The sequence below is a fragment of the Lepus europaeus genome, unplaced genomic scaffold (assembly GCF_033115175.1).
Source record: "Lepus europaeus isolate LE1 unplaced genomic scaffold, mLepTim1.pri SCAFFOLD_106, whole genome shotgun sequence".
Classification (NCBI taxonomy): Eukaryota; Metazoa; Chordata; class Mammalia; order Lagomorpha; family Leporidae; genus Lepus; species Lepus europaeus.
Genome location: NW_026909024.1, coordinates 758,119 through 786,115, shown reverse-complemented (window position 1 = coordinate 786,115; position 27,997 = coordinate 758,119). Strand labels below are relative to the sequence as shown.

At 41.2% G+C, this 27,997-nt stretch overlaps 1 pseudogene; it reads right to left on the bottom strand.

Moving 5' to 3' along the window:
* Window positions 1-6: 6 nt before the first annotated feature.
* LOC133754464 (serine/arginine-rich splicing factor 10-like) lies at window positions 7-27,997 on the bottom strand (annotated as a pseudogene).

Sequence of the window (27,997 nt, the reverse complement as noted above, 5' to 3'; positions counted from 1 at the left end):
ATGTTATCAGTGGCCACTGGACTTAGGACTAGTCTAAGATCTTGATCTAAATTTTGACCTAGACCTAGACTGTGATCTTGACTGAGCTTTGGATTTAGGTAGTCCTTTTCTCCCTGATTCCTTTTCATTACTTGAGCCAGACTTATAATGTGTTTTGGAACCTGTTTTAGAGGTGCCTCTAATTTTTTTGTGAGTTGCAGACCTAGAATGTGATTTAGTCTCCAATTATTTATTGGGCTGGGATATCACAATCTTTGGTGTTTGAATCTAACAATGTTAGAACGACTTCTGCTACCGTGAAGTCTTCTAATTAGTCTGCTCTTTCTAGGGCTATAAGACTTAGACATGTAATTAAAAGACTGACTTCTTGCTCTCCCTTCATAACACTAGATTCTAGAACATCTATATTTGTCAAATCATGATGACATGAAGAACTCTACACATTCCTCCCTTGGCTTTCTTCTGATTTGGTGTCTTCTGATTGCCCTGTGCAAATTGTATTTTTGATGCCCACAAATCTATTTTCTGTCCAAGTTATGTAAAGCATTTTTGGAATCATGAGCATCCTCAAATTGAATGTAAGCAAATCCTCTTGGATGGAGAATGTAGAAATCAAGTGGAACATACACATGAACTTTAGGATCATAACAACAAAATTTTCACCATAAGTCTTCAGACCTGGTGTTGCCCACTACGTTCCTGACAGAGATGTGTTTGCAGGGCACAGGTAGTGGCGTGAATCTTGCTCAGGGTACTAATAGGCTCAGCAAACCACTTGCAGCCAAGTCTGACACAGACACACAACTTCTTTTTTTAAGATTTATTCATTTATTTGAGCCGGTGCCATGGCTCACTTGGCTAATCCTCCACCTGTGGTGCTGGCACCCCGGGTTCTAGTCTCAGATGGGATGCCAGATTCTGTCCCGATTGCTCCTCTTCCAGTCCAGCTCTCTGCTTTTGCCCGGGAAGGCAGTAGCGGGTGGCCCAAGTGCTTGGGTCCTGCACCCACATGGGAGACCAGGAGGAAGCATCTGGCTCCCGGCTTTGGATCAGTGCAGCACACAGGCCGTAGTGGCTATTTGCAGGGTGAACCAATGGAAGGAAGACCTTTCTCTCTGTCTCTCTTTGTCTCACTGTCTAACTCTGCCTGTAAAAAAAAGTGATAATCAGGTGGATATACCTTCTTCAAAAAAAAGGGAATTATTTATTTATTTGAAACTCAAAGTTACAGAGAGGGAGAAATGGGGAGACAGAGTGAGAGCAAAGGAGAGGGAGAGGGAGAGAGAGAGGGAGAGAAAAAGCAAGAGATAGATAGAGGGAGATGGAGGGTGGGAGGGAGGGAGAGAGAGAGAGAGATCTTTCATCCACTGGTTCACTCTCCAGATTTCTTCAAAGGCCAGTGCTGGGCCATGCCAAAACCAAAGCCAGGAGCTTCATCCAAGTGAAGCAGCCAGAACAAGAGGTAATGTCCATGTGGGGTGCTGCCAATAACAGTGGGTGACTTTACCCACTATACCACAATATTGGCCCTGAGTCTGCTCTATTTCTGATCCAGCTCCCTACTAATGCACCTGGAATAGAAGCAGAAGGTTGTCAAAGTACTTGGGCCCCACCACCCATGCAAATGATCTAGATGACACTCATGTCTCCTGACTTCCGCTGGGCCTAGTTCTGGTCATTATAGCCATTTGGAGTGTGAATCAGCATATGGAAGACTTCTCCTCTATGTCTTTTCCTCTCACTCTGTACTCTTTCAAATAAACAAAAATAAATCTTAAAAAAGTGAAAGGGGCTTATTTAGCCTACACAGACATGTTAAGGATTTTTTGAGTAGGAAACAATAGGTTTTAAAATATTGGCAAACACAGACTATGATTCATGTGACACAATGAATTACTTTTGCCCTACCCTGATATAAACACACATACTGGCTCCTGGTTTTGGCCTGGCCAAGTCCCAGCTGTTACAGCCATTTGGTGAGTGAACCAGTGGGTGAGACAAATATCTTCCTCTCATTCTGCCACTGTGTCTTTCAAATAAACTTTTTAAAAAAGATTTGAACTCAGGGACTTTGAGATATTAATCAAAATGCTGAATCAGATACTCCTCTCAATATGTCTTCTGTGGGCCATCTCCCCATGTGTGACTTTTTTAACTCTCTTTCTAAGATGACTTACAAATTTATGTCTGTAGCCTCTGAATTAGAAACAATCTAGTGGACATTTCCACTTGGATGGAATTTAGCATGCTTATATCATATACTGGAAAGATCAGACTGCTGTTTCTCATAATGCTTGGTAGGAAAGGTTGGAAATTGAAAGCATGGGACACTTAAATTCAGATACTCTATACCTAAGGTTGATGCCTTTCTTCAGTGACTCAGGTTTAATTCACCAGCACCTACTACAGACCCTGGTACCTGACCTGAAAGAATTTTCATTGATTCAGCTTTATTTGCATGTCATTTTTGGAAGGTGATTACCTTTATCCCACAAGTTCAAAGTACTATAATTTATATTCATGATGAGAATATTTTCTAAGAGTGAGCAGGGATTCTACTCAGAGACTAATCATCTCTGAAAGCCTGAACCTATGTAAATTCCCTTAGAGTCTTGCTTTAATCCATTGGAATTAATAATCACAGAGAACTCAAGGTAGCACATTAAATTTAAAGCAGTTCAATTCAAGCAAGTAAAGGAAACTTGGACTGAAAAGAGAAATCTTTACACCAACAGATTGGGTTTTAAGATTGAAATTGACAACAGTCTCTATAGGACGTGCATTGCCATTTTCAGTTCTTTAGAATGATAATTTTCTTTTAAGGTTTCCATTAATTAAAATATATAAAAGTAACATATGCTTATTGGAACTATGACAATACTACAAACCCCTAGAGGTGACTGCTATTAATAACCCACAGTGCATTTCTTATGCTGCTACAGGCTCAAAAACTGGATACCAATAGGTTTCATACATGAATAGTGTTGAATTATCTATTTTCTTTTTTTTTATTTTATATCATGTTTATTCAGAAATGTACAGTGTTTGAAATGCTATTTTTTATCTTTTATTTAATAAATATAAATTTCCAAAGTGCAACTTATGGATTACAATGGCTTTCCCCCCACCCATAACTTCCCTCCCACCCACAACCCTCCCCTTTCCCGCTCTCTCTCCCCTTCCTTTCACATCAAGATTCATTTTCAATTCTCTTTATATACAGAAAATCAGTTTAGTATATATGAAGATTTCAACAGTTTGCCCTCACATAGCTACTCAAAGTGAGTAAGTACTTTTGGAGTACTAGTTATAGCATTAAATAAGTGTACAGCACATTAATAACAGAGATCCTGCATGATATTTTTTTTAAAAAAAATTGATTAATTTTCTATGTAATTTCCAATTTAACACCAAGGGCTTTTTTTTTCATTTTCAATTATCTTTATATACAGGAGATCGATTCAGTATATACTAAGTAAAGATTTCATCAGCTTGCACCCACACAGAAACACAAAATGTAAAACTACTGTTTCACTACTAGCTATATCATTAATTCACATTGGACAACCCATTAAGGACAGATCCCACATGGGACGTAGGTACACAGTGACTCTTGATGTTGATTTAACAATTTAACACTCTTGTTTATGGCATCAGTAATCTCCCTAGGCTCTAGTCATGAGTTGCCGAGGCTATGGAAGCCTTTAGGGTTTGCCAACTTCGATCTTATTCCAACAGGGTCATAGTCAAAGTGGAAGTTCTCTCCTCCCTTCAGAGAAAGGTACCTCCTACCTTGATGGCCCCATTCTTTCCACTGGGATCACACTCGCTGAGATCCTCATTTAGGTCTTCTTCTTCTTCTTTTTTTTTTCCCAGTGTCTTGGCTTTCCATGCTTAAAATACTCATAGGCTCTTCAGCCTGATCCGAATGCCTTAAGGGCTGATTCTGAGGCCAGAGTGCTATTTAGGACATCTGCCATTCTATGAGTCTGCTGTGTCTCCCCCTTCCCATGTTGGATCCTTCTCTCCCTTTTTGGTTTTATCAGTTAGGATTAGCAGACATTAGTCTTGTTTGTGTGATCCCTTTGACTCTTAGAACTGTCAGTGTGATCAATTGTGAACTAAAATTGATCACCTGGACTAGTGAGATGGCATTGGTACATGCCACCTTGATGTGATTGTATTGGAATCCCCTGGCACCTTTCTAACTCCATCATTTGGGGCCAGTCCGATTGAGCATGTCCCCAATTGTACATCTCCTCCCTCTCTTTTTCTCATTCTTATATTTAACCGGGATCACTTTTCAGTTAAAATTTAAACACCTAAGAATAATTGTGTGTTAATTACAGAGTTCAACAACTAGTACTAGAACAAAAAAATATACTAAAATTGATAAAGTATTACATTGTACATCAACAGTCAGCACAAGAGCTGATCAAGTCACTGTTTCTCATAGTGTCCATTTCACTTCCACGGGTTTCCCCTTTGGTGCTCAGTTAGTTGTCACTGATCAGGGAAAACAAATGATATTTGTCTTTTTGGGACTGGCTTAATTCACTCAGCATGATGTTTTCCAGATTCCTCCATCTTGTTGCAAATGACCGGGTTTCATTGTTTTTGACTGCTGTATAGTATTCTATAGAGTACATGTCCCATAATTTCTTTATACAGTCTACTGTTGATGGGCATTTGGGTTGGTTCCAGGTCTTAGCTATTGTGAATTGAGGTGAAATAAACATTAATGTGCAGATGGCTTTTTTGTTTGCCTATTTAATTTCCTTTGGGTAAATTCCAAGGAGTGGAATGGCTGGGTTGAATGGTAGGGTTATGTTCAGGTTTCTGAGGAATCTCCAGACTGACTTCCATGGTGGCTTAACCAGTTTGCATTCCCACCAACAGTGGGTTAGTGTCCCTTTTTCCCCACATCCTTTCCAGCATCTATTGTTGGTAGATTTCTGAATGTGAGCCATTCTCACTGAGGTGAGGTGAAACCTCATTGTGGTTTTGATTTGCATTTCTCTGATTGCTAGTGATCTTGAACATTTTTTCATGTGTCTGTTGGCCATTTGGATTTCCTCTTTGGAAAGATGTCTGTTGAGGTCTTTGGCCCATCACTTAAGTGGGTTGTTTGTTTTGATGTTGCGGAGTTTCTTGATTTCTTTGTAGATTCTGGTTATCAACCCTTTCTCTGTAGTGTAGTTTGCAAATATTTTTCCCATTCTGTCGGTTTCCTATTCACTTTCCTGTTTCTTTTGCAGTACAGAAACTTCTCAATTTGATGCAATCCCAAATGTTAATTTTGGTTTTGACTGCCTGTGCTCCTGGGTTATTTTCCAAGAAGTCTTTGCCTATTCCTATATCTTGCAGGGTTTCTCCAATGCTCTCTAATAATTTGATGGTTTTGGGTCATAGATTTAAGTCTTTAATCCATGTTCAGTGAATTTTTGTGTCAGGTGAAAGGTAGGGATCTTACTTCATGATTCTGCACGTGGAAATCCAATTTTCCCAGCACCATTTATTGAATAGACTGTCTTTACTCCAGGGATTGGTTTTGGATCCTTGATCAAATATGAGTTGGCTGTAGATGTTTGGGTTGATTTCTGGTGTTTCTATTCTGTTCCATTCATCTATCCATCTGTTTCTGTACCAGTGCCATGCTGTTTTGATAACTACTGCCCTGTAGTATGTCCTGAAATCTGGTATTGTGATGCCTCCAGCTTTGTTTTTGTTGTACAAGATTGCTTTATCTATTCGAGGTCTCCTGTGTCTCCATATGAATTTCAGCATCATTTTTTCCAGATCTCAGAAGAATGCCTTTGGTATTTTGATTGGTATTGTATTAAATCTGTAAATTGCTTTTGGGAGAATGGACATTTTGATGATGTTGATTCTTCCAATCCATGAGCATGGAAGATTTTTCCATTTTTTGGTATCCTATTCTATTTCTTTCTTTAAGATTTTGTAATTTTCATCGTAGAGATCTTTAATGTCCTTGGTTAAGTTTATTCCAAGGTATTTGATTGCTTTTTGTAGCTATTGAGAATGGATTGAACTTAGAAGTTCTTCCTCAGCCACGGCATTGTCTGTGTATACCAAGGCTGTTGATTTTTGTGCATTGATTTTATATCCTGCTACTTTGCCAAACTCTTCTATGAGTTCCAATAGTCTCTTAGTAGAGTTCTTTGCGTCCCCTAAATAAAGAATCATCATCTGCAAAGAGGGATAGTTTGAGTTCTTCCTTCCAAATTTGTATCCCTTTAATTTCTTTTTCTTGCCTAATAGCTCTGGCTAAGACTTCCAGAACGATATTGAAGAGCAGTGGTGAGAGAGGGCATCCCTGTCTGGTACCAGATCTCAGTGGAAATGCTTCCAACTTTTCCCCATTCAATAGGATACTGGCCATGGGTTTTTCATGAATTGCTTTGATTGTATTGAGGAATGTTCCTTCTATACCCAGTTTGTTTAAGGTTTTCATCATGAAAGGGTGTTGTATTTTATCAAATGCTTTCTCTGTGTCTATTGAGAGAATCATATGGTTTTTCTTCTGCAGTCTGTTGATGTGGTGTATCACGTTGATTGTTTTGTGAACATTGAACCATCCCTGCATACCAGGGATAAATCCCACTTGGTCTGGGTGGATGATTTTTCTAATGTGATGTTGCATTCTATTGGCCAGAATTTTATTTAGGATTTTTGCATCTATGTTCATCAGGGATATTGGTCTGTAGTTCTCTTTCAATGCTGCATCTTTTTCTGGCTTAGGAATTAAGGTGATGCTGGCTTCATAGAAAGAATTTGGGAGGATTCCCTCTTTTTTGATTGTTCTGAATAGTTTTAGGAGAATTGGAGTTAATTATTCTTTAAATGTCTGGTAGAATTCAGCAGTGAATCCATCTGGTCCTGGGCTTTTCTTTGTTGGGAGGGCCTTTATTACTGTTTCAATTTCTGTCTCTGTTATGGATCTGTTTAGGTTTTCTATGTCTTCCTGGTTTAATTTAGGTAGGTTGTATGTGTCCAGGAATCTATCCATTTCTGATAGATTTCCCTGTTTGCTGGCATATAAGTCCTTGTAGTAATTTCTGATGATTCTTTTTATTTCTGTGGTGTCTGTTGTTACGTTTCCTTTTTCATCTCTGATCGTATTGATTTGGGTCTTTTCTCTTCTTTTTTTAGTTAGTTGGGCCAATAGGGTGTCAATTTTGTTTATTTTTTCAAAAAACCTTCTCCTCATTTGGCTGATTTTTTGTAATGTTTTTTAGGATTCAATCCTGTTGATTTCTTCTCTGATTTTAATTATTTCTCTTCTCCTACTAGCTTTGGGTTTGGTTTGCTGCAGATTTTCTAGATCCTTGAGATGAACTGAAAGCCCATCTATTTGGTGCCTTTCCCATTTCTTGATGTAAGCACCTATTGATATAAACTTTCCTCTTAACACTGATTTTGCTGTATCCCATAGGTTTTGGAATGATGTGCTGTTATCCTCATTTACTTCCAGAAAATTTTTGATTTCTCTTTTGATTTCTTCTATGACCCATTGTTCATTCAGGAGCATGTTGTTCAATCTCCATGTGTTTGCACGTGCTCTAGGGATTCCCGAGTTGCTAATTTCCAACTTCATTCCTGTATGGTCTGCGAAGCTGCATGGTATGATTGTAATTCTTTTGAATTTGCTGAGACTTGCTTTATGGCTAGTATATGGTCAGTCCTACAGAAGGTTCCATGTACTGCTGAGAAGAATGTAAAGTCTTTAGATGTAGGATGAAATGTTCTGTAGATATCTGTTAGGTCCATTTGAGCTATAGTGTCGTTTAAATCTACTGTCTCCTTGTTGACCTTCTGTCCTGTTGATCTGTCTATCTCTGAGAGTGGAGTATTGAAGTCCCCCAGTACTATTTTATTGGGGTCTAAGTCTCCCTTTAAGTCCCTTAACAAGTCTTTTAAATAAACCGGTGCCCTGTAATTAGGCACATATACATTGATAATCATTGTATCTTCCTGTGGAATGGATCCCTTAATCATTATATAGTGCCCCTCTTTGTCTCTCCTAATAGTTTTTGTGGTAAAATTTATGTTATCTGATATTAAGAGGCTACGCCCGCTCTTTTTTCATTTCTGTTGGCATGGTATATCTTTTTCCAACCTTTCACTTTCAGTCTGTGTGCATCTTTGTTAGAAAGATGTGTTTCTTGTAAACAGTGAATAGATGGGTTTTGTTCCTTAACCCAATGAGCCACTCGGTGTCTTTTAACTGGATTGTTCAGGCCTTTAACGTTTAATGTGACTATCGATAAGTAGCAATTTTGCCCTACCATTTTTGGGTTTCCTGTGATCTTTTGCTGTGAGGTTTCCTTCCTTTACCTTCTTTCATATTGATGACCGTGTTTCTGTGTTTCTACGTGTATCACATCTTTAAACATCTTTTGCAGGGCTGGACAAGTGGTGATGAATTCTTTCAATTTCTGTTAGCTGTGAAAGGTCTTTATTTCACCTTCATTCACAAATGAGAGCTTTGCAGGATATAATATTCTGGGCTGGCAGTTTTTCTCTCTTAGTACCTGGGCTATACCTTGCCATTCCCTCCTCCCTTGTAGGGTTTCTGATGAGAAGTCAGCTGTGAGTCTAATTGGGGATCATCTGAGGGTGGTCTGATGTTTCTCTCTTGCACATTTTAAGATCTTTTCTTTATGTTTCACTGTGGTGAGTTTAATTACAATGTGTCGTGGTGAAGATCTCTTTTGGTCATGTTTATTAGGGGTTCTATGAGCTCCCTGTACTAAGATGTCTCTGTCCTTCTCCAAACCTGGGAAATTTCCTGCTAGTATCTCACTAAAAAGTCCTTCTAATCCTTTCTCCCTTTCCATGCCTTCAGGAACTCCTAGGACCCGAATGTTGGGTTTTTTTAATAGTATCCTGTAGATTCCCGACAATATTTTTTAGATTTCGAATTTCCTCTTCTTTTCTTTGATTTGCCTGTTTCCTCTCCTGTTCTCTGTCTTCTAAGTCCGATATTCTCTCTTCTGCTTCACCCATTCTGTTTTTAAGGCTCTCTAATGTGTTTGTCATTTGATCTATTGAATTCTTCATTTCATTATGGTTTCTCGTCACTATCACAGTTTCTTGTTCTACTAGTTGTTTCATTTCATTTTGATTCCTCCTTAATATTTCATTTTCACGAGAAAGATTTTCTATCTTGTCCATTAAGGATTTCTGTAATTCAAGAATTTGTTTTTGAGAGCTTCTTAATGATCTTACCAATTTTTTGAGATCCGCTTCTTGCATTTCTTCTATCTCATCATCTTCATAATCTTGAATTGGATTGTCTTTTTCATTTGGGGGCATCATAGTGTCTTCCTTGCTCTTGTTACCTTGGTTTTTATGTTTGTTTGGCATCTTGGAGGTGTGGCCAAAGAGATCTGTTTGGTTCTTCAGGGTTAAGGGTGTGCCCAAGGTGACTCACACAGATTGTTATCTGGCTTGCTCTCTTGCTCTCTCTCTCTCTCTCATTTTTTTTTAGACTCAGTTGGGAAGAAATTCCACACAGCTCACCGGGTTGCCTAGGTTATGGAGTTTGTTTTACATATGTAAAATGGTGCCTGCTCTTTGTCTTGCTCATCTTTGTAAGCTGAGTGGAGAGAGAGGCTAGTGACCCTGTCGGTTTCCCTTATTTATTCACTTTTTTTTCTCTCCTCCAGTCAGCCTGGTGCAGTTTCCCCCCGTGGGGTCTCAGACCACGCTCTAACCTTCCCATCCAATGTCTCAGGTTACCTTTCCTTCCAGCGCTGGGGCTCAAATTCTGTGGCTGGGCTTCTGTCGCTGGGCTCGCTGGGTTCCCCGCTCTTGTGGCTCTGATCTCGCGGCTCCAATCTCGTGGCTTTGCTCCCACGGTACGGCTTGGCGCGGCAGTGGGACACCTTGCTCTCCCTGTAGGTCTTCTGTGTCACATCTACTAGATCCAGAAGAGTTTCCTCTGCAGTTTTTTTTCTGAGCCTCTTCCTGATGGTACAGTAACTCCACTTTTGTTAAACTATCTTTTCCCGGACTGTTGGTGCACGCCCTCACTCTTCTGCCATCTTGGCTCCGCCCTGAATTATCTATTTTCTTATTTATTTTATGTCTTCAGTAATAGAACTATAACAGGTTGAACTATATGTTTGCTTATTTATTTATGTCTTCAGTAATGGAACTATGCAATGTATATTACTCTGCAACTTGTGTTTCTCACTTAATGCTATAATACGGACAGCTCCTCAGTCAGTTAACATAGCCTTCCATTTTGTAAATAACTTATAATATGGGCTGCTCCTCAGGAAGTTCATTTAAATGCTCACTATAAAAAAAGTATGTGTGGATTTAAAAAATCTGCATCAAAATAAACTCATAGTAATTTGTAACAATCTGTTTGCCCAAGATCTAGTTTGGGGCACTAAGAAGGTAAAGACATCAATTTGAAAAAGCCCTTATCAGAGCAATATGAATTCTGCAGGAAAAGAAGAATGAACACTATCTTGATGGTGCAGCATGGATGGGAAAATTGTAACCCCATGGATGCCTTGTGGCAATTTTATGTGGACAAGGCCTCAAGGAAATCAGCAATTTATGAGTGGTAAATTTATTTAAGAAGGGATGAGGTGATGTTAAAGATAATTTCCACAGTGGCAGACCATCCACATCAATCTGCAAGGATAACATTAGGCTTGTTCATACCCTAATTGAAGAGGACTGATGAATAGCAACAGAAACAATAGCCAACAGTACAGACATCTCCACTGTTCAGCTCACATAATTCTGACTAGAAAAAACTAAAGACTAACATTTTTGCTCAGTGGGTGTGCAAAAACTGTTGTTCCCAGAACAGCTATAGAAATATTCAGTTTTCAATAGAAAGATTTTTAACTAAAAGCACTTCTTGCAAACACTGCAATAATATGAGGAGTTACACTAGGTAACTCATTATGTCATATCCCTATCAGAGTGAGAAAGAGACAAAAGCCCTTGAAGAGTGGACAAAGTGCGTACTTCTCCCTGGAAGCTGTCTTAACCACACTTAGTTTTATGCCAAGAGAAGATTATACAGCATTGTAAGCCTTGCTCCTGATTGGTTGGTTATTCTAGTCTTCTAATTGTTACCCTCCCCCTCTGGTTGCTATTCTACCCTTCCGATTGCTTTTTATCCCTGCTTTGTGATTGGCTGTTAGTCTACTCCTCCCTGATTTGCTAAATCTAGGAATGGTTTTCAGAAAGGAACCAGAGAGAGCAACTATATGTAAAAAATGGCTAGCCCTCACAGGCTTAACTGGGAGATGCTCTCTTGGAACCACACTCCTCACTGCTGCAACAAGGGGTTTCTCACTTTCAATAAATTTTGCTTTGCTCACTGTCCCTGTCTGCATGGAAATTCTTCTTTAATGTGAGATAAGAACTGAGATGGCTTTCATCATCCTGCAACAATGCGAGATGAAACATGAATTTACCAGTATGATTCCTAAGTCAAAGCACATCAAGACAATGGCTACCAAGAGATGGAAGTGGTCCAGTCAAAGCAGAAACAGAGAATGATCACATCTGAAAGCTCCAGCAGAAAAACCCCTGAAAAAGCTTCACCAAGGAGTATTTCTGCACTACAACAATGCATTGGTCATTTAGCTCATCAAAAAGGGGTAAGTTTGTGAGAATTTCCATGGGATATAGCTAGGCATCTATACCATAATTCTGTTTGGGCTCCCTATGACTTCTTTATGTTTTATAATCTTAAAACTTTTTTTAAAGACATGCAGTTTTCTTTAGTTACTAATGTAAAAATCCAGCAATACCATGTTTAAATTCCCAGAAACCTCAGTTCTTAGGGATGAATTAAATGGCAAAGTATCGTGATTCACAAAAGTGTCTTGATCTTCATTGAAATGTGAAGAAGTAAACTTTTTAAATTTACATTTAATTTTTCAATTCGATTTTCAATGAACATTTTGTGTATATCTTTTTATATAATAAAGCATTTATTTTTGAAGAAGCATTTCTTTCCATCACTAAGATTTCTGAGTTACAGAGAGGACAAGTTTTTCCAATTACCTTAATAAATGAGCAGAAGAAGGGAAAAGGGAAGCCACATATTTCTGTCTGCCAGATACTATAGGAGGTACTTTCCATAAGTGGTATACTTTGATCTTGTTTGCTTATTTCTAGCCCATCCTCAATCCATTCTCTAAACACAGAGGAGCATGTCAGCCTTTGCTCAAAGTCTCCTCCTCCCCAACCCCATGGTTCCCATGTTCTCCATGATACAGTACTAACTGATTAGTAATACAAGCTACTAACCTGGCCCACAGGCCTTCCAGTTTGCTCTGACTTCCCTCTTCTGTCTTCCCATGTCCCCACCCTTTCTCTTTGTATCCTAGCTCACCTGAATGACCTACAGTTTCCCCAATTTCCAGGCCCTGTCAATCCTCAGGGCCCTTGTACTGCCTCCTTCTGTTCTCATGGTCATTCTTCACCTCTTCTCCTGGCTGTCATTCCACTCACCAGTGAGTACTCACTGCTCTTTGGCTTTTTCAGAATGTCTTTTGCAGGGCGTTTGTGAATTAGTGAAGCAAGAGCATGCTGTAGTCATTTACAACCAATAACTCTTGGTAAATTAACAGAAGTTTGTCACTTAGCCAGTCAAATTTGGCTGCAGGTCTGGGTTATTCTCTTGGGCAGCTCCTCTAAAAGCTCTGCTGATGGAGTTCGTGGAGTCTCTTCCATCCTGTAATTGCACTATCCACAGCATTTGACTTCCTTGGCTATTGCGGCAGTAGAAGAGAATATAAATGGTGACATTCTGGCCATGAGATGTATTGGTTTCAAAGTGCCCCTGATCCCCCTACTCTCAAACTTCTACTAGCACTGCTACATGGCCCTGATTTCAGAGGCTTAAGGTCTGATGCAAGTACAAAGCCAGACGGAAAGGAGAAGTGGACATAAAAGAGCCTGCAATCTCTGCCACAGGTGTGATGACAGCAACCACTTCTGTCCAGAGGGATTACTGTGCAGTATTAGAAGGATGGTGTAGATGGCTCTCACCCACTAGAGTGTGCATTTTGTGAGGGTGAAGGCTTTTATATTATTCATTTTTATGTCTCTGGAATCTGGCAGTGTCACCCACACAAATCTATTCATCCATATTTCTAAGTGATCCAAGTTTCTTTTTTCTTATTTGACAGATAGAGTTAGACAGTGTGAGAGAGAAAGAGACAGAAAGAAAGGTCTTCCTTCTGTTGGTTCATCCCCCAAATGGCCACTACAGCCAGAGCTATACTGATCTGAAGCCAGGAGTCAAGTGCCTCCCTCTGGTCTCCCATGCGGGTGCAGGGGCCCAAGCACTTGGGCCATCTTCCACTGCCTTCTCAGGCCACAGCAGAGAGCTGGACTGGAAGAGGAGCAACTGGGACTAGAACCTGGTGCCCATATGGGATGCTGGTGCCACAGCAGAGGATTAACCAAGTGAGCCATGGCACCGGCCCTGATCCAAGTTTCTAAAAGGTTTATTATTTATCAAAAGGCAGAGTTACAAAGAGAGAGAGAGAGATATCTTTCATCCACTGATTCACTCCCCCATATGGCGGCAAATGCTAGGTCAAAGCCAGGTTCCTGAAATTTCACCCTGATCTCCAATGTGAGTAGCAGGGACTCAGTGCTTGAGACATCTTCCACTGCCTTCTCAGGTGTATGTAGGAAGTTGGATCAGAAGCAGAGCACCTGGACTTGAACCAGCACTCTGATATGGGATGCCAGCATAGCAAGTGACAACTTAACCTGATCTGCCACAATGCTGGCCCCTAATCTATGTTTTATGTATGGGGAAACTAAAGGCTAGAGGAGTCAATTAATTCACATGGCTAGAAGGTAAGCAAAGCACGATTCAGATCCACATTTTTCAGATATCCTAATCCACAATTTTAGGAGGGGTTTTATAAGTTATGATTCTTAGATCTTGGGGCCAATACTGTAGCAAAGCTGGTAAACCTACAGTTTACCTGCCACCTACAGTGCCAGCAACCCTTTATGGCACTGGCTTGAGTCCTGGCTGCTCCATTTCCAATGCAGCTCTCTGCTATGGCTTGGGAAAGCAGTGGAAGGTGGCCCAAGTCCTTAGGCCCCTGCACCTGCATGGGAGACCCTGAAGAATCTCCTGGCTCTTGGCTTTGGATCAGCACAGCTCTGGCCATTGTGATCATATGGGGAGTGAACCAGTGGATGGAAGACTTCTCTCTTTCTGGTAAGGATGGGAGCTCTTTCTTTCTCTTTATTCCTCTCTGTGTGTCTCTGCTCTCAGATAAATAAATAAAAAGTTAAAATAGATAAATACATAAAACCTCTACTTTCACACATATGCATGCTAATTTCATGCCCTATAATGTTCCAAATGCAAGAAACTTCAGATAAATGCTCTACCTTCCTCATACTCCCATAATTTGTGCTATCTTATCATGTTTTGTGGCAGACTTGCAGTAGCATTCCTTCTATAGTGCTGTTTTATGTTGTTAAAATGTTATTAAAAGGGGCTGGCATTGTGTCACAACAGGTTAAGCCACAGCCTGAAATGCCAGCAACCCATATGATACCAGTTTGAGTCCTGGCTGCTCTGCTACTGATCCAGCTCCCTGTTAATGTGCCCAGGAATGCAGTGGATGATGACCCAAATGCTAGGGCCTCTGCCACCTGTATGGAGTCCTTGGCTCCTTGGCTTCAGCAAGGACCAGCCCTGGCAGCTGTAGTCATTTTGGGAGTGAACCAGTAGCTAAAAGCATTTCTCCCTCTCCCTCTTCGTCTCTCTCTCCCTTTCTCACTCTTCCCCATCTCCACTGTAAGTTTTCCTTTCAAATAAATAAGTCTTTAAAGAATCAAAGACCGACATTGGAGTTATTTTTCCTTCAAAGTATGTTATTAAAGGACAACTACTTCCTTGAAGTCCAGTAAGAATACTATTCAATATAATCCCTGCACCTACTAACTTTCTTTACTTTACTGATTGATTTTTTGACAGGCAGAGTTAGACAGTGAGAGAGAGAGACAGAGAGAAAGGTCTTCCTTCCATTGGTTCACCCCCCAAATGGCTGCCAAGGGCTGGCGTGCTGTGCTGATCCAAAGCTAGGAACCAGGTGCTTCCTCCTGGTCTCCCATGTGGGTGCAGGGCCCAAACACCTGGGCAATCCTCCACTGCCCTCCTGGGCCACAGCAGATAGCTGGACAGGAAGAGGAGCAACCAGGACAGAATCTGGCACCCCAACCAGGACTAGAACCTGGGATGCCAGTGCCACAGGTAGAGGATCAGCCAAGTGAGCCATGGTGCCAGCCTACTGATTGATTTTTTAAAGATTTATTTATTTATTTGAAAGTCAGAGTTACACAGAGAGAGGAGAGGTGGAGGGGGGGGTCTTCCATCCAATGGTTCACCCCTAGATGGCCACACCAGCTGGAAACTGCACTGATCTAAAGCCAGGAGCCAGGAGCTTCTTCTGGATCTCCCACGCAGGTGCAGGGGCTCAAGGACTTGGGCCATTTTCTACTGCTATCCCAGGCCATAGCAGAGAGCTATGTTGGAAGTGGAGCAGCTGGATCTCGAACCAGTGCCCATATGGGATGCTGGCACTTCCAGCCAGGACATTAACCCACTGTGCCACAGTGCCAGCCCCTAATGATTGATTTTTTTAAGGGAAAGAGTTTATTGGGGGAATCCCAACATACCAGTGGGAAGGAGCAAAGAAGGAAAGGAGGGAGAAGAAGAGTATAAGAGAGAGACAGAGATCAGGACATGGAGAGAAAGAGAGAGGTCCTTTAAAAACTTTGCCAGGGGGCAGGCAGGGAAGTAGGAGCAGAAAATCCCATTAGGATGGGGGTGGAGCTTGACACCAGTGGTTGAGCCATGTGGCTACCTGGCTTCCAGCAATGGCAGTGGGGGCTAGAGCCTAGGATGGTGTCAGGGTGTAGTTCACACCATAGATAAGATTGCACCATTTTACTAACATCCTCCACTTTTAGTTTTTTATGAAGCAGGAGTTGTATGGGATTACATTAGTCCCAAAAGTCCAGGAGGGTTAGAGGGACAATGATCTGTCTTTAGAGCTACTTCCTGCTGGAATGGGGCAAGGAGATACTCTTCACTGTCATGGGGCATTGTCTCAAGCCACTATCTCCTGGGTGGGGAGTCAAGTATATCCCTGTAGCAGCAACAGCATTTGGTTGACCGCCTGGTTGCTGAATGCCTTGGTTCATTCCATTATTAACTCCTGTAAACACTTAAACAGACACTGTAGTATAAAAGACAGGGTAAGAATAGAAACCAATGATCCTAAGAGTGGCATTAACCAGGTAATGAGAAGATTTTATAGAGGAGAGGAAATGATGGTGGTGGTGTCTCTGGACCCTTGTGAGGACTGTTTGATAAATGTGGTTTAAAGCTGATCCCAACCAAGATCAGGAGAAAGGCCACTCAACTTTTTCAGGTAGAGGTGTTTGTCTGTAGAGAAATTCTGGACAACCATACAACATTAAGTAGGGGAAAGGACCATCAATACACAGAGGTGGGGAGTAGAACCCTTGATGTTAGAGTAGAGGCTATGATTACAAAGGAATGAGGCCCTAAGTGGGCTAGATACAAAGGACAGAGTCATCATTAGAGGACCTAAGAAAGGTGCTGTGTAAGCCAAATAGAAATTGACAGTCTGGCTGTTGTGGCCAACTGGGGAGTGAACCATCATATGGGGGACCTCTCTATCTCTCTCCCTCTGCCTCTTGTCTCTCTGTGTAACTCTGACTTTCAAGTAAATAAAATAAATATTTTAAAAAAAGGAAAGAACTGACAGAAGGGGCCTGATAATAATCTGGTGAGCTTTAAGGCCTTGTAAGTTATGAGGCCCAGACCTATCTATCTCTTCACATGGGGTACAGCCTAAGGGAGGTGTGAACCTCCTTGGGGAAGGCACCCTGTTGACTTCCATTACCTAGCTGGCCTGGCAGGAGAGGTGGTAAGGCTAAGGCTAGTGGCATCTTCTGCCTGCAATGTTACTGACCCTGCTTGGCTGTACCCTCAGCAGTGGTAGTCACTTTGGAAACTTGGCCAAGTGAAGGGCTTTTCAGCTTGTAGCCTGCAAGATCTGTGGCTCTGACCTGGGCATCCTTCGACTCCAGGGCAGGTCCATTTCCAGTGATCCAACTCTTGCCTGGCAGAGCTGCCAGGGCTCTTCATAAGCTGATTTCTGCTGAATCCCAGGCTTCCCACATTAAAAGCCACTGTAGTGGACTGGCCTGCTGGGTCTCTTTGAGGGCAGATCACTGTACAGAGCAACCTTTAATAGGCCTGCCACCTATCTTTACATTGCTTCTGATGCCTAGCTTTCTTTTCTCCTGATTTTTCTTAAAGCAGACCACAGGATGCAAGTCAAGGAGGTGCTCAAGTCCCACCTCTAATTTACTGATTGATTTTTATCATCACATGTTCCACTCTCTGAGATTACGGTAGTTCCAATTTGCCTGTGTGTTCATTTTCTCTCCCACTAGGATGGAAATTCCTGGGAATGTGGATTTTGTTTATTCAGCACTATATATCAGTTTCTATAAAAGTGCCCACTACATAATAAATTTCAAAAATACTTATGGAATAAATGAAGACATGGATATTTAATAAGGCTAATCAATTCACATTGGGAATTCTTTCTGAGATGTGCAATGCAAGAGTTAATCTGACACTACTGATTCAGTGAGCTGTAAATGAGATGAACTCACAAATTTGAATCCCTTTTCATTTGAAAATGACTCTGAAGTTCATCAATGATCAAGCAAATATAAGAAGTCACTGGTTTATAGCAAAGATCTATTTTAATTTTTTATGCAGAAATAGAGCATAAAGTGGAAGTGGAACTTGCCACATTTTCTGGTGTTTGACTGTTTATCTTCTTTTCTTTTTTTAAATTTATTTTTTAAGGAATACAGTTTCATGAGTACAACTTTAGGGATGTTTTATTATTTAAAATGCTTTAAAAATTCTCTGCTGGAGCCAGCATTGTAAAGTAGTGGGTAGAACGGTCACCTGTGATGCTGGTATTCTGTATGGGAGCTGGTTCCAGTACTGGCTATTCTACTTCCTATCAAGGCCCCTGCTAATGCACCTGGGAAACCAGCAGATGTTCCAAGTACTTGGGCCCCTACATGCATGTGGGAAACCTGGCTCCTGGCTTTGGACAGGCCCAGCTGCAGCCATTATGACTATTTGGAGTGTGAACCCTGGCTGGTAGATATATCTCCCTCTCTGTAACTTTGCTTTTCAAATAAATAAACAAATCTCTTTTTAAAAAATTCTCTGCTAATGTACTAAAATTTCCCTCCTTTCATATCCTTTGACCTCCAGTTCCACTTCCTAGAAGTGACCTAAGTATTCTTGAAATTTTGTTCAAGGTATTTGTGGGTAGTGGGCCACAGACTGACTCATTCCCTACATATGGATATACAAACTGCAGCTTCTCCATTTACTCTGATAGGCTATCTTTTTTCTTGTTAGTGCTCCCTCACTATGCACTTTGACTTAATGCCTTTCCAGAGACTGCTCCATCCTTTAGCACTCCTTCTCAATACAGCCCCATGAGGCACTTAACCTGGCTCTTACTTGTGCCTGTGGGATGGGTATGGCCATATTTTGTGCCCTTGGTCAGCCTGCTGGTGTCTGCTTTTAAAGCCTGATGCCAGTATACCTGAGGCTGTGCTCCCCTGGCTGGGTCTAGCCTGGCTCAGCTGCAGTTCCCTGTGACAGGGCTGGATAATCCTTTGCCTCATCTTTCCCCACACCCCATCTTTGGAAGATGCCCTGGGAAACTAAGCACTCAAGAGACATAGGGACCTAAACACCCCCTTACCATCCTGCGGCTAGGGAGAACTTGCCCACCAAACTGGGCTGTTTGTCTCAGCACACCTCATGTGCAGTGTACCACAGGCCATGAGAGACAGTGTCTTCAAGTCAGTCAGAAAAGGAGCAAGAGCCTCCAGGGAGGCAGAGTTTTCATCATACACATCCAACCCTCTGCCAACTCAACAGCTCTCTCTTCCTCCCACAGTCCCTCAACCCTGAGGTGAGGCTTTCATTTCCTTCCTGTCTGCTAAGGACTTCTACTATGGCTAATCTTTCCCCTGTCTCAACTTTGCTGTTATCTCTTAATCTAAGTGCTGAGTACAAGTTCAGAGACAGAAGCATTTTTATTGGTAAAGGAAGATAAATTGGGAAATACATTCAAAATGACTTACTGTTACAGATTTTATGTATAAAATTTACTGTATAGATTTTATGTAGCTTAACTAATCAATAGTGATGTTGTGTTCCATATAACATTCTTTTCTTTTTGATGCAATATTTGTTATAGTTGTTACCACAGCCATACACACATCTCTATCTTATTACTTTCTAGGACCACATAGTTTTGCATTGAAAAAATATTTTTCCAGTCTCTTAGTCATGGGCATTTAGGTAATTTCCAGTCATTTTCTTTTCTTTTTTTTTTCTTTTTTTTTTTTTTAAATTTTTTATTTTTTTTGACAGGCAGAGTGGACAGTGAGGGAGAGAGACAGAGAGAAAGGTCTTCCTTTTGCCATTGGTTCACCCTCCAATGGCCGCCGCGGTAGCGCGCTGCGGCCGGTGCACCGCGCTGTTCCGATGGCAGGAGCCAGGTGCTTCTCCTGGTCTCCCATGGGGTGCAGGACCCAAGGACTTGGGCCATCCTCCACTGCACTCCCTAGCCACAGCAGAGAGCTGGCCTGGAAGAGGGGCAACCGGGACAGGATCGGTGCCCCGACTGGGACTAGAACCCAGTGTGCCGGCGCCGCAAGGCAGAGGATTAGCCTAGTGAGCCGCGGCGCCGGCCCCAGTCATTTTCTTTGCAAGCAATGCTATAGTAGGCATTACTAAACACAGTTTGAGCATTATTTTTTATTTTTGTGTGAATATATACTTTAGCTACATCTCTAGAAGTGGGGCTGCTGGAAAACTGGTATGAAAACAAGATTGACTATAAAAGTGTTTATCTATTTCATATTGACATGAAGTCACAGGATGCCCTTTCAGCATTAGTTTGGATAAATATGTCAGTGATGACCAGAACACAAGAATCCATTTTGAAGATAGAGAGGAGGAAATTGGAAGGAGGTGAGTCACTTACTGGACACCAGTGCAATATGGGCATGGGCTCAAGGGCTTGGGAATCACATAAACTGTGTGGGAATTCTAGCTCTGCCATTTTCTGGCTGTATGACCGGTTTCCTCATTCATGTGAACAGCTGTGAAGGTAAATAAAACACTTGCACAGTATTTAGTAATGAAAAATGTACATTTTAGCACCATTATTATGTATCTAGTACTGTGCTAGATGCTTAACAAATAATGGAACTGATGAGCACATAAGAGGGGGTATTAAACTTTATTTCTGTCTAGTTGGGAAAATACAACATGCCCATCAGAAATCATCAAGTAACATCCATCATTCACAAACTGTAAATGTTCTGTAAATCCAGACACACTATACATGTGAATTTAGATGTTTGGTGCTTTGAAGAGCTCTCTTTAATTTCACATGGCTTTATTGAAAGCAACAATATGTTCTATGATGGGTTGAGATGTCAACCTTATGTTTTAAAAGTTTAATTGCATGTCTTAAGGTTTCTCAAGTCAACATACTAAAATATTTTAAGTAAAGGTTACTGCTATTTACGTTAAAATAGTGTCATTGTAGAGTTGAGGGAGATTTGATTCTTCTGATGGATTTCAAAAATAAATTTTAGACTTGGTTTTAGAACTTTTCTATTTCATAAACTGTCAGGGTCCTGTGAGTGCCTCTGTTTGAAGATGTTTCGGTGTCCACCCTACCTTGTTATGATATGTCTTAAAAGTATATAGTTTGAAGCACTAACAAGAATAGACATCAATTTGGAAAAAGCCCCTATCAGAGCAACACAAATTCTGCTAAGCTTGAGCAAAAATAAATATCAAATTGGTGGTAAATCTTGGATTTAAGAATGGTGAAATCACTGATCATTTGTTAAAAAAAAAGTGTATGGGGACAATACCTCAAAGGAATCAACAATTTACAAAAGAATAACTTGTTTTAAGAAGGAAAAAGACAATGTTGAATGTGAACCCTACAATGTCAGATCACCTATATCAATTTATGGAAAAACCTCACCTTGATCATGACTTAAAAGGGACTGATGATCAACATTAGAAACAATGACCAGCCAGGGCCATGGCTCTCTTGGCTAATCCTCCATCTGTGGTGCCAGCACCCTAGGTTTTAGTCCCAGTTGGGGCACCAGGTACTAGTCTCAGTTGCTCCTCTTCCAGTCCAGCTCTCAGCTATGGCCCAGGAGGGCAGTGAAGGATGGCCCAAGTGCTTGGGTCCCTGCACCCACATGGGAGACCAGGAGGAAGTACCCAGCTCCTGGCTTCAGATTGGTGCAGCTCCAGCCATAGTGGCCATTAGGGGAGTGAACCAATGGAAGGAAGACCTCTCTCACTGTCTAACTCTGCCTGGCAAAAAGTAAAAAAAAAAAATTAAAAAAAGAAACAATGGCCAACACTGCAGATATCTCATCTGATTCATGTTTCACAATTCTGGCTCAAAAGCTCAAATAGAAGATTCCTCAGAAACCTGAATATAGCCTTACCACATGACCCAGCCATCCCACTCCTTGGAATTTACCCAAAGGAAATTAAATTGGCAAATAAAAGAGCTGTCTGCACCTCAATGTTTATTGCAGCTCAATTCACAATAGACATGGAATCAATCTAAATGCTCATCAACAGAAGACTGGATAAAGAAATTATGGGATATGTACTCTATAGAATAATATACAACAGTAAAAAAAAAAAAAGAAATCTGGTCATTTGCAACAAAATGGAGGAATCTGAAAAATATCATGCTGAGTGAAATAAACCAGTCCTAAAGGGACAAATATATGTTCTCCCTGATCGGTGACAACTGAGCACCTAAAAGGAAACCTGTTGAAGTGAAATGGACACTATGAAAAACAATGACTTGATCAGTCCTTGTCCTGTCAAGGAACAACTTACTATTTTTATTTCTTTTAGTATTTTTTTGTTCTACTTAATATCATTGGTTGAACTCCTTAATTAATACACAATTATTCTTAGGTATTTAAATTTAACTGAAAAGTGATCCCTGTTAAATATAAGAGTGGAAATAAGAGAGGGAAGAGTGTACAGTTCAGCACATGCTCACTCGGACTTGACCCTAATGATAGAGCTAGAAATGTGCCAGGAGATTCCAAATCAATCTCATCAAGGTGGCATGTACCAATGCCATCATACTTGTCAAAGTGATCAGCTTAAGTTCATAATTGATCATAAAGATAGGATTAAGTGTCAAAGGGATCATGTAAACAAGACTAGTGTCTACTAATAATAACTGATAGAATTAAAAAGCAGAAAATGATCCAACATGGGAAGTGAGATACACAGCAGACTCATAGAATTGCAGATGCCCTAAACAACACTCTGGCCTCTGAATCAGCCCTTAAGGCATTCGAATCTGGCTGAAGAGCCCATGAGAGTTTCTCAGGCCAAGACAATGGAAAGCCAAGACACTGTGGGAAAAAATGACCTAAATGAAAGATCTCTGTGAGTGAGATTCCTGTGGAAAGAACAGACCATCAAAGAAAGAGGTGCCTTTCTCTGAAGGGAGGAGGGAACTTCCACTTTGATTATGGCCTTGTCTACATAAAGTTGGAGTTTGGGAACTCAAGAGGCTTCCATAGCCTTGGCAGCTCGTGACAAGAGCTTCAAGTAATTACTGATGTCATAAATAATAGTGTCAATTGTTAAACCAACAACAGGAGTCACTGTACACTTACCTTGTAGGATCTCTGTCCTTAATGTATTGTACTATATGAGTTAATGGTAAAACTAGTACTCAAACAGTACTTTATACTTTATGTATCTATGTGGATGCAAACTGTTGAAATCTTTACCTAGTATATACTAAGTTGATCTTCTTTATATAAAGATAATTGAAAATGAATCTTGATGAAGGATGGGATGGCAGAGGGAGTGGGAGATGGGATGGTTGTGGGTGAGAGGGAGGTTATGGGGGGGGAAAGCCACTATAATCCAAAAGTTGTACTTTGGAAATTTATATTTATTAAAAGTTGAAAAAAAAACAAAAAGACAAAAGTTGTACTTTTGAAATTTATACTTATTAAATAAAAGTTTAAAAAAAGCTCAAATGGAGCAAACACTCTTTGATGAGTTCTAAACTTGATGCACTTAGATCAACTTCAGATAACAGTAGAATTTTCTACAGAAATTTTCAGTAGTCCCTGAAGTATTTCTTGGAAGAATTTTTAAGAAGAGATGAAATATAGACTTAGCAAAATGATCCTGAAGACAAAACCCAATGAAGAAATGGCTAACCAGAGTGGGAGATGGTCTAGACAAAACAGATTTATCAAGAGTAAATGTTATGCAAATGGTTTTTCAGATGCTCAAGGAGTCTTGCTTGTTGTATTTCTGGAGTATGATCATTGAGCATGATAACATCACTTACTTGGAAAGAGCTTCAAGAAAGTCAGCCAAAGCTTTAGCAGGAAAACATGTGGGCAATCTTCACTAGGCAGTCCTTCATCATGACAATGTTTCTTCATTTCTTTCATCAAACAAGAACAATTTTTTGACTATTTCTACAGGAAGTAGTTATGAATATATATCACACACCTCATTTGGCCTATTCTGAGTTATTTTTGTTCTATAATCTTTTTTGTGAAGATTCACTTTATTTATTTGAATGATTTACAGAGAAAGGCAGACACATACACACACACAGAGAGAGAAACAGAGAGAGAGAGAGAGGGAGGTCTTCCATCCATTGGTTCACTCCTCAAATAATTGCAATGACAAGGGATGAGTAGGTCAAAGCCAGGAGCCAGGAGCTTCTTCTGTGTCTCCAAAATGGGGTCAAAGTCTTTTTTTTTAATTTTTTTTTGACAGTGGACAGTGAGAGAGAGAGACAGAGAGAAAGGTCTTCCTTTTTGCCATTGGTTCACCCTCCAATGGCCGCTGCAGACAGCACATCATGCTGGTCCGAAGCCAGGAGCCAGGTGCTTCTCCTGGTCTCCCTTGCGGGTGCAGGGCCCAAGCACTTGGGCCATCCTCCACTGCCTTCCCGGGCCATAGCAGAGAGCTGGCCTGGAAGAGGGGCAACTGGGATAGAATCCGGCGCCCCAACCGGGACTAGAACCCGGTGTGCCGGCACCGCAAGGCGGAGGATTAGCCTATTAAGCCACGGTGCCGGCCGGGTCAAAGTCTTAATCACTCTGGTACTTTCTGAGGCACATTAGCAGGGAGCTAGAACAGAAGCAGAGCAAGCAGCTAGGACTTGAAATGGCACCCATATGGGATACTGGCACTGCAGGCCAGGGCTTTAACCCACTACACCACAGCACCAGCCCCTGTTCTAGAATCTTAAAAATCTTTAAAGAACATTCAGTTTTCTTTAGTTAATAATGTAAAACCCTGCATTGACATGGTCAAATTACTAGGAGCCACAATTGTTTGCAAATGAACTAAATGCCAAGTATCACTGTTTTAAAAATGTCTGGAACTTCATGGAGCTTATGTAAACAAATAACATTTATATTTGTACTTGATTTTTGAAGTTGCCTCATATGTTTTCTTACTTTTTTATCATAAGGTATCTTCTCTATTACATCTTGGCCACCTTCCTTGATACTTTCTTTTTTTCAAAATTTATTTGACAGAGTTATAGACAGTGAGACAGAGACAGAGAGAGACAAAGAGAAAGGTCTTCCTTCCATTGGTTCACTCCCCAAATGGCCGCCATGGCTGGCAGTGTGCCAATCTGTAGCCAGGAGCCAGGTGCTTCTTCCTGTCCTCCCATGTGGTTGCAGGGGCCCAAGGACTTGGGCCATCCTCCATGGTCCTCCTGGGCAACAACAGAGAGCTGGACTGGAAGATGAGCAACCAGGACTGGAACCCGGTGCCCATATGGGATGCTGGCACTGCAGGTGGAGGATTAACCAAGTGAGCCATGGCGCCAACCCCCCTTGATATTTTCTAATGTGACTGCATCATATAGGAAATAGCAAGGGCATTATGACTTTAAGAATGAGAAGTGGCCGGTGCCATGGCTCACTAGCCTAATCCTTCACCTGTGGTGCTGGCACTCTGGGTTCTAGTCCCAGTTGGGGCACCGGTTCTGTCCCAGTTGCTCCTCTTCTGGTCCAGCTCTCTGCTGTGGCCTGGGAAGGCAGTGGAGGATGGCCCAAGTGCTTGGGTCCTGCACCCGCATGGGAGACCAGGAGGAAGCACCTGGCTCCTGGCTTCGGATCAGCACAGCGCATCAACCATAGCGACCATCTGGGGGGTGAACCAACAGAAGGAAGACCTTTCTCTCTGTCTCTCTCTCACTGTCTAACTGCCTGTAAAAATTAAAAAAAAGAAAAAAAGAATGAGAAGTGCTTAATAAATTAACCATCTTCTCCTTTGCAGAACTTCTGGGGAACTCCCTCTGATCAAGAATGCCAGAGAGATAGATTTAGACTAGAAGTATAGACTGTTTCATGGTTTTCACAGAGGGTTGACTCTGAATAACTTAGAAAAATAAAATTATAATCTACAGTTATTTATAGTCCATTGAATTCTTTTATTTACCCACAATAATTTTAGCATCAAGGTGTTCCCCAAGATGTTTGGGCTGATCATTTCACAGATTTCATAAATCATAACAGTAAATTGCTTCAAACTATAACCTATAATTAGTAAAAGTCTAAAATTGGTAGATTTTAAAGAAGATTTGTTTCATTTGTTTGAAAGGCAGAGATAATGGCCAGGGCTGGTCATGCTGAAGCCAGGAGACAGGAGCTACTTCTGGGTCTCCCACATGGGTCCAAGTACTTGGGTCATCTTCCATTGCTTTCCTGGGAGCATTAGCAAGGAGCTGGGTCAGAAATGGCACAGTCAAGACTTGAACCAGCACCCATATGGGATGCTAGTGTCACTGGCAGTGACTTTACCTGATACAGCACAATGTCATCCCCTAATCAGTAGATGTTGAATTCCATGGTATAGGGCATTTAATATGTTCATGTTGAATAGGCCGAGAAAGATATTGGCCTGAGATAAAGGTGAGTGGGAAGGTTTTGAGATCTTTCTAGGGATAGCTGGGAGCATCCACAAGAACCAGAAAGTTTTAACTGGGGACTAGTCAAGATATGGCATGCAGTGAGTGAATATTTAATGCTTAGTAAATATAAGACATCCTTACTGTGGAGATGATATACATATTTGTGGTTTAATAAGGGGAAAGAAGCAATCTGCCAAGTTCTCTTTTTCTCTGATTAATGTACACATTGGATTCTGTCTACCTATTAATTAGGATAATCCAATGGTCTGTCACACCTTTGACAGGGCTGGAATTGTGGTATAATGGATTAGGATGCCACCTGAAATACCAGCATCCCAAATGGATACCTATGTGGGTCCCAGCAGCTCCATTTCTGATCCAACTCCTTGTTAATATGCCTGGGAAGCAGCAGGAGATGGCCTAAGTCCTTAGGCCTCTACACTTATGTGGGAGATCAAGAAGTTCCTTGCACCTAGCCCAGCCCTGGCCATTAAAGCTATTCAGGGAGTGAGCCAGTGGATGAAAGATCTCTTTCTCTTCCTCTCCTGTGTAACTCTGACTTTCCAATAAATAAATAAATAAATAAATCTTTAAAAAGAAGTTCATCTACATATTATAGTAATTGAGTCTCTGTGGAAGGTTGGAACTCCTCCAGAACTTTCCTAACACCTGGCCAAATAGATTTGAGGCTTCAGTAATGCTTCATGGTAAATATTGGAATCTGGAATCCCTCCCTCTGTTACTCCTGGTTCTGTAACATCCATTTACAGTTTTAGGAATTCCCTTCTGTATTTCACTCCTAGTTATTTGCTGAAATTTGGGATTTCCCCACCTTTTGCAAGGAATATTCTGATCTAATCTCTCTTTTTAACTGTCTCTTCTACAGGGCAAATCATAAATTTTACTTTTTGTTTTTACTCTTTTGAAAAATTTCTGTGCTTCTCTTTATCTTTTGCATTTCTTTGGTCTATCAAGCCAGCTCTTAATTACAAAATTAAGAAAACTAGAGCTTGGTATATTTAATCTTCTTTTTAGAAGATTTATTTTATTTATTTGAAAGGCAGAGTTACAGAGAGAGGTAGAGACAGAGAGAGAGGTCTTCCATCTGCTGGTTCACTCCCCATATGGCTGCAATGGCTGGAGTTGTGCCAATCTGAAGCCAGGAGCCAGGAGCTAGGAGCTTCTTCCGGGTGTCCCACGTGGGTGCAGGGGCCCAAGGACCTGGGCCATCTTCCACTGCTTTCCTAGGCCATAGCAGAGAGCTGGATCAGAAGTGAAACAGCTGGGACTAGAACCAGCGCCCATATGGGATGCTGGCACTTTGGGCCAGAGCTTTAACCCACTGCACTACAATGCCAGCCCCAAGGTATATTTAATCTTCATCTGAGCCAAACTTGGACCAAAAGACTGAGGGTTCATAAATTGGATCTTTAAGTCAAATAAAACATCAACACTTAATCATTGTTTTGCTTTTCTTTGTTCCTGGTTTGAGAGGTGTTCCCCCAGGACTCCAAAATTCTCCCCAGTGGACTATCCAGGGAAATGTCAGAGGGAGCCTCCTCAGTTCTCCTTTCCCTAGACCTAGAATTTTTATTTCCCAGTTTGACCGATCTCTGTGTATGAGTTTTCCTGTGTGCTCAATGTCCCATAATGAAGATTTCTTGGACATGTGTATTCAGTCTCCCATAAGGGAGCTTTCTTGCACACCACCTCAAATTTTTCTTGAGCTCAAACCTCTGTAGTGGAGGTTTCCTTCACATCTTGGGATCCAACTGCTCCATGTCCAGTTGTTTCCCTTGAAGGAGAATGGAACTAAAATGGGACTCCAT